At 33.6% G+C, this 7,201-nt stretch overlaps 1 pseudogene; it reads right to left on the bottom strand.

Annotated features, from left to right (window-relative positions):
* Positions 1-2,012: 2,012 nt before the first annotated feature.
* LOC120223716 lies at positions 2,013-4,875 on the bottom strand (annotated as a pseudogene).
* Between the last annotated feature and the right edge of the window lie 2,326 nt (positions 4,876-7,201).

Genomic DNA, 7,201 nt, shown 5'->3' with positions numbered 1-7,201 from the left:
GGAGCTTGCTTGGGATTCTTTCTGTCCCACTCTCTCTCTGGCCCTCCCTCACTTGTACTTTCTCTCTCTCTCTCAAAATAAATAAACAAATTTAAAAGGAAAGAAAGAAAGAAAGAAAGGAAGGAAGGAAGGAAGGAAGGAAGGAAGGAAGGAAGGAAGGAAGGAAGGAAGGAAGAAAGAAAGAAAGAAAGAAAGAAAGAAAGAAAGAAAGAAAGAAAGAAAGAAAAGAAAGACAGAAAGAAAGAAAGGAGGAAGAGAGAATTTTAAATAAGGATCATCAGATTAAATAGAAAAGTCTGTTCCCCAAGGACTATAAATTACAGAAAAGTCAGAACAATTTGAAAGATATGTTAAAGCAATATGTTTTAAATTATTATGAACAAATAGTATACATATGAAAAGAAATGAAATGAAATTTCTATAAATTAAAGTCTTCGTTATTACAAATTCAAAGCATGGTTAAAATAGCATATCAAATACAAATCTGAGGATATAATTATTTAACTAGAGCTATATTTATGTATATATTTGTATGTGCAGCACAATCAAAAACAGATGAACTGTATGAGAAAATGCTTCAAAAATAGAACTGGAAGATACATTGCGTGATGCAAAATATGTTGTATAGGAATTTCAAAATGATAAAGAAAATGATGATGAAGCAGTAGTCAGAGCAATAGACAGAGGTGAAATTTCAAGAGATGATGAGTCTCATAACTTGAGATTAACAACATACTTATTCAAGGACCACACCAAAAGCAAATCCACATCTGATCACTTTGGAATGGAATTAAAAAATACAACTGAAAAGAAACTTGTAAATGACAAGAAAGAGAAAAGTAGATGATAACTAAACTATACCAATTAGTTTTCAGAAAAAAATTTGAGTTTACATGTTTAGTTATTTTCTACTAAGAATTAGATTTGCTATTACAATTCATAACTGAAAAGTATATTAAACTCTCAATTTCAGAAAGAGAGACATTAATTCAGAAAGAAGGAAAGAGTCTAAAAAGCATTTAAGATGAGTAAACAGTAATAAACATAAGTAACTATTGACAGTGATATGCATAATAAGATGATGATTAAATTTGAGTGGATAAAGAATAAAGAGCAAATAAAATATAATATTTAAAATATTCTTTAAAAATAAAATATTCTTAAATTTTCCTATCTAGATAAACTTAGTCATTAAAAATTTTTGATCTTATTTTATGTGATTTTGTTAAGGATTTAATTGTAACCAATGGAATATAAATAGCATATGTAACCTATAATTCATTAAACATAAAATTTGAATAATGAAAATGTGAAAAATTCGTGTAGTAAATTGACTTAAAGGAATGTCAGTAATAAAAAGAAACCTTGAACATACTTGGTCGAAAAATCAAACAAACAAAAATATATAGGTAGAACAACATTCAATGATTATAATAATTTTTAAGGATTAAGCCTCAATTTTATTATTTTTCTAATCTTTTAAGAAACAAATAATTTATTTTGTATTTGCCTAAGTAATTATCTCACACAGGGAGAAAGAATGAAGGCTTTCAGCTCCTTTTAACCCCTCTTTTGGTATTCTGGATTCAGTTTGCTAATACTTTAATTAGATTTTTGAAATAATATTCATTAGAGAAATTGTTCCATAGTTTTTTAGTGTCCTTCATAGAGTTTGATATAAAGATTATCCTCACTTAATAAAAAAGGAGCTAAGAATTATTTTATCTTTATTAAATGGCAGATTTTGTGCTTTTTTCTTTCTTAAATATTGCTAAAAATTTGCTAGTGAAATCATCTAAGTTTTGAGATTATTGTGGGATTTTTAAAATAATGAATGTAATGTTCTGAACAGAAAATATGCTGTTGAGGTTTGTCTGCTTCTCCTTTTAGTATTGTTAAGTTACAGTTTTTTAAAAATGCAGCATTTTAATTGTCAGATTAATATAACTTTTAAATTTTATTTATTTATTTACTTATTTATTTTCACCAATAGAATTTTTTATTTGTCACCATTAAATATCTGAATTACAAACAGATTCTTTTGCTGGTGGCTCATATCCTCCAGCTCTTTCAACTTTAGCACGTGGCTCATCTCCAGTAGCTTTTCCAGAATTACTACCTTTACCAGAAAGGTCTAAAAGCTATCCCAATTCAAACTTGGGCTTTATCAGCATTTTGACTTTTCTAACAAAGACATCATGGAGTGTTTAAATAGACTTAGAAGATTTTTCTATGTCTTTTTTTGATGCTGCCTGTAATCAACTTATCGACAACTTCTTTTAAGTCATTTGTTTGCACTTCTTAGGTCATGATTTGCATTGTCTCTTTTCGAAATTTGGTGGACCAGTTGGTGCTGAGCACAGAGGTCTTACAAATCTGATTGTTGCATTATTCAGTAAAATCGACACAAAATAGACAAGGCAAACAACCTTTGATAGTCTTAACCTCGACATGAGCTTTAATCACGGTCTACCATTTTTTGACCATGGAACACATTTTGTCATGGTTAACATCCATGCCACAGAAATTAGTCAGACAGTGTGTCCTGAACATCCTCAGTAATTAGCTTGATTTTTCTAAATGTAACCTCATCCTTCTGCAGATCAGCAAGGCTCATCTCAAAAACACGACCATCGAGGGCATCAGATGAAATTTTGCTTAGTTGAGTCTTGTGACTAGTGTTTTTCCAATGTTTCTTCCATTGAACATAGCTGATGATTTCACATCATACCAATCTTTCTTAGAAACTGGATCAACTACTCTCCTCTGGGCTCCTTTTTGCCACTTTTCATTAGGCACTTGTTCTGGTGGAGCATATATTCTTTATATTTCTAGTATCTTTAAGATCCGAATATCTTGAAGCTCTATCTTTAATATCTAATATATTTTTAAGGTTTATTTATTTATTTTGAGAGAGAGAGAGAGAAAGCATGCACACAAGCAGGTAAGAGGCAGAGAGAGGAGAGAGAGAATCCCAAGCAGGCCCCAGGCTGTCGGTCCAGAGCCTGACATGGGGCTTGATTCCATGACCCTGGGATCATGACCTGAGCCACAATCAAGAGTCAGAAGCTTAACCAACTGTGCCATCCAAGCATCCCTCTAATATCTTTCTGATAGTATAAATTTATCACTTTTTCTTCCTTAATTAGTCTTACTAAATTTTTATTTATACTGTTATGTTTTTCAAAAATTAAATTTTTCTTTATTGGTTTCCTCCACAAATAAAGGGAAAGATGCTTACTTTATAATTCAATACTTTGTGCTTTAAAAATTTTTTTAATGTTTTATTTACTTTTTAAGGAAAGAGACAGAGTATGAGTAGGGGAAGAGCAGAAAGGGAGACAGAGAATCTGAAGCAGGCTCCAGGCTCTGAGCTTTAAGCACAGAGCCGGATGCAGGGCTCAAACTCCCAAGCCAGAGATCATGACCTGAGCCGAAGTCAGAAGCTCAACTGTCTGAGCCACCCAGATGCCCCTAATACTTTTAGCTTTTATATTTACTTTTTCTTTCTATTTTCTTTGACTATTCTAACTTTAAGCTGGTGAAGTCTGCCATTAACCCCCACCTTCACCACCACTACTTCACAAAAATAAGTCTTGTCAAATTTAGCAAGACCTTCACATTCTTATCTCCATATGAGATTTTCTTAAAAATGTTGGATATAGGTTGCTGATCATCATATCACAATTTAATATATAATATAGTGACTTAGAATATAGGCTCTGGAGGCAAAATTTCTGGGGTCAAAATATTGCTCTGCTGTATGACCTTAGGTAAATTGCTTTATCTCTCTGCATATAGTTTTCTTTATCATCAAAAAGAAGGACAAATATCATATGTTTGCACGTATAGGAGGATTAGGAGGAACTTGACGGAGGAACAAGGGGGAGAAGAAGGGCGGAAATGGTGGGGGAAAGGGAGAGAGGCAAACCATGAGAGACTCTTGAATGCTGACAAAAACTGAGGACTGATGGATGTGGGGGGGACGGGGGGTGGGCATGGAGGAGGGCACTTGGGATGAGCACTGGGTGTTATATGGAAACCAACTTGACAATAAACTATTTTTAAATAAATAAATAAAAAAAAATAAAAATAAAAAAATAAAATAAAATAAAAATAAAAATTGGAAAAATAAATAAATAAATAAATATTCCAAACATAATACATAATTAATTGAGTTTATACATGTAAAATTCTTAAAACAAGCCTGGCACATACTTAAATTCTTAATATATGTTTGCCATCATTATTATATCCTGTTTGTTTTCATCTAAGCAATTGTGAAAATTACAGTGTATATCCATTTCCAAAACTTGGTCACTCTCAACATGCGGTCTTCAAACTTTCAATTATGTGTGAATCATCTGGGTTGATTTGTGATATATTTTGGGTCCTAAACAAAATATTTGAATTTAATAACCCTGGGAAGGATTCAAAAATTACATTTCCAATAATTACTCCAATTGTTCTTATGTAGGTGGATTACAGAGCACATTTTAAAATTCCTGCTGACCAAGATGATCTCCTTGACCAAATTGTAGTCAGATTTTTCTTACCTATGCCTCCATCTTGGCCTGTAAAGACTTGAATGAACATTACTATAGTTTCTAACAGGTCAAGGCAGTACCCTTAGGATGTCTCCAGACCCTCTTCAGGGGCCTGCTTGAGAACACTCAAGGGCATCAAAAGAATTTACTCTCTGTTGCAGCCAATGTCTGAAAACAGGGTCCCTGTTTTCCAGTCTCTGTGTGAAGGGAGAGGCTTACCTTTGGTAAGTGCCAGGTAGAAAGCCCAGATGGGTTTCACTTGGACCACCTCTACCTCCTTCTGCTTTTTGTGATTCTCCACTCCCCTGAAGGCTGGAGCCCCTGACATTTCCACACCCTCCTCTCTATTCTCATTTCAAACATCTGATCACCACTCAAGAAATCAGAATAGAGTTTCCCCTACAATCAGTAGTTACTGAATAAAATCTCTTCTTGAAATTAATGTCTGGCTGTGTTCATCTTCGACACTGACCTACAATTACCGTTACTTTAATGTAATTTTGAAATAAGTCTTCTGATGTAAGACTGTCAAGTTTTATCCAACTTTTTTTTTTTTTTTTTTGGTCCTGCTACTTGGTAACTGTGCTTTATAAACTTCCCAAGTGGGGGCACCTGGGTGGCTCAGTAGGTTAAGCCTGGGACTCTTGCTTTTGGCTCAGGTCATGATCTCTTTGTTTTGTGAGTTTAAACCTTGGGCCAGGCTCTACCCTGACAGCAGGGAGAGCCTGCTTGGGAATCTCTTCCCCTCTCTCTCTCTATCTCTGCCCCTCCCCCCACTCACACTGTCTCAGTCTCTCTCAAGATAAATAAAGAAACCTACAAAATAAAATGAACCAACCAGGTGATTGTTACTGGACAAAAAATTTAAACACATACACCTAACTGTAGCTTTGTTCTTTTTAATCATTAATGTGAAGAGCTTAATTTTAAACTCATTTTTGTTCAATTTATCTATGAGTCTATCTTTATACTAGTGCCATGATGCTTTGATTAATGTATATTTATAGCAGGTTTTGAAACTGGAAAGTGTTTAAGTATTTGACATTATTATCCTGTCAAGTAGTTTGGGCTATTCTGGGTCCGTGGCATTTCCCTATAACTTTATTTATTTTTTTTAATTTTTTTAATGTTTTTTTATTTATTTCTAGGAGAGAGAGAGAGAGACAGCGTGAGCAGGGGAGGGTCAGAGAGAGAGGGAGTCACAGACTGAAACAGGCTCCAGGCTCTGAGCTGGCAGTCAGCACAGAGCCCGATGCGGGGCTCGAACCCACGAACCGCGAGATCATGACCTACGTGAAAGTCGGACGCTTAATGACTAAGCCACCCAGGTGCCCCTCCCTATAACTTTAAAATCAACTCGTCAATTTCCACAAACAAAAAGGCCTGCTGGGGTTTTGAAAGTGACTTAATTATATCTATAGATCAATTCATGACAAATTGCCATCTTAGTGCATTTAGTCTTCTGATTCAGACACATGGAATGCTTCTCCATTTATTTAAATCTTCCTTCTCACAGTGGCATTTTGTGATTTTCAATACATAAATCTTGTACTGCTTTTGTTAATGTTACTTCTAAATATTTTATTAATTTTTCATGCAATTGTGAATGGAATTGTTTTTCTTATTTTATTTGCAAATGTTTGCTGCTAGTATAGAAATTTAATTAGTGTTTCTATATTGATGTGAAATCCTGTGATCTCGATCCTGACATTATCTAAAAGCGTTAGTAGTTTTTTTGTGACTTATTTGGATTTTATACACACAGAATCAGGTCATCTGCAAAAACAAAACAAAACAATCTTACTTCTTTCTTTCCAATTTGGATATGTTTTATTTCTTTATCATTTTCTTCTATTTTCCTATCTTATTTCACTACCTATATACCTTCAATGCATGCAATGTTGAATAAAAGTGGTGAGACAGCAAGCATTTGGGAATAAAATAGCAGCAGGAAAGCATTTGGTGTTTTTCTATTTTAAACCAAAGTTTTCACTTTAGTGGTGAAACACCAAATGTGCTCCCCTAAAATAGGGAAAAAGCTATAGCTAGAAGATTTTTGTAGATACTCTTTATCAGTTTCAGGACATTCTTTTCTATTCCTAATTTGTTAAAAGTTACCATCAGAGGATATAAGAGTTTTCAAAATCTATTTGTGTGTTTACCAATATGATCTTTGGTTCCAATGTGGTTTTGGTACTTTATTTTTTTAATATGGTTCCTTACATTAATTGATTTTGAGATATTATACCAACCTTTCATTCCTGAGATAAACCTCATGTGGGTATGGTGTACATACAATCAGTTTTCTATGTGGCTGGATTTATTTGCTCTCATATTCCTGAGGATTTTTACATCCATATTCATGAGATCTTTTGGCTGGTACTTTTTCCCCCTATTGATGTCTTTTTTCCCCCTCTAGTGACAGGATTATGATAGTAGTTGCCTCAAAAAATGAATTAGGAAGTTTTCCCTTCAGTTCTATTTTTCCTAAAGAACATTTTCCATTTCTGTTACTCCTTTCTTTTTCTGGATAAGTTCACAAGGCATGGTTATTACTTATCTAATTAATAATGATTAATTAAATTCATTAGTGTAGCATGGGAGGCTGGTCTTTATGAGAAGATTTTTGCTCACTAATTTAATTTCTTCATTTG

The sequence above is a fragment of the Hyaena hyaena genome, unplaced genomic scaffold (genome assembly GCF_003009895.1).
Source record: "Hyaena hyaena isolate Hyena2069 unplaced genomic scaffold, ASM300989v1 scaffold_1034, whole genome shotgun sequence".
In the NCBI taxonomy this organism is placed as follows: domain Eukaryota; kingdom Metazoa; phylum Chordata; class Mammalia; order Carnivora; family Hyaenidae; genus Hyaena; species Hyaena hyaena.
The sequence above is the reverse complement of the archived record's forward strand: the minus strand, read 5'-3'. Positions and strand labels throughout refer to the sequence as shown.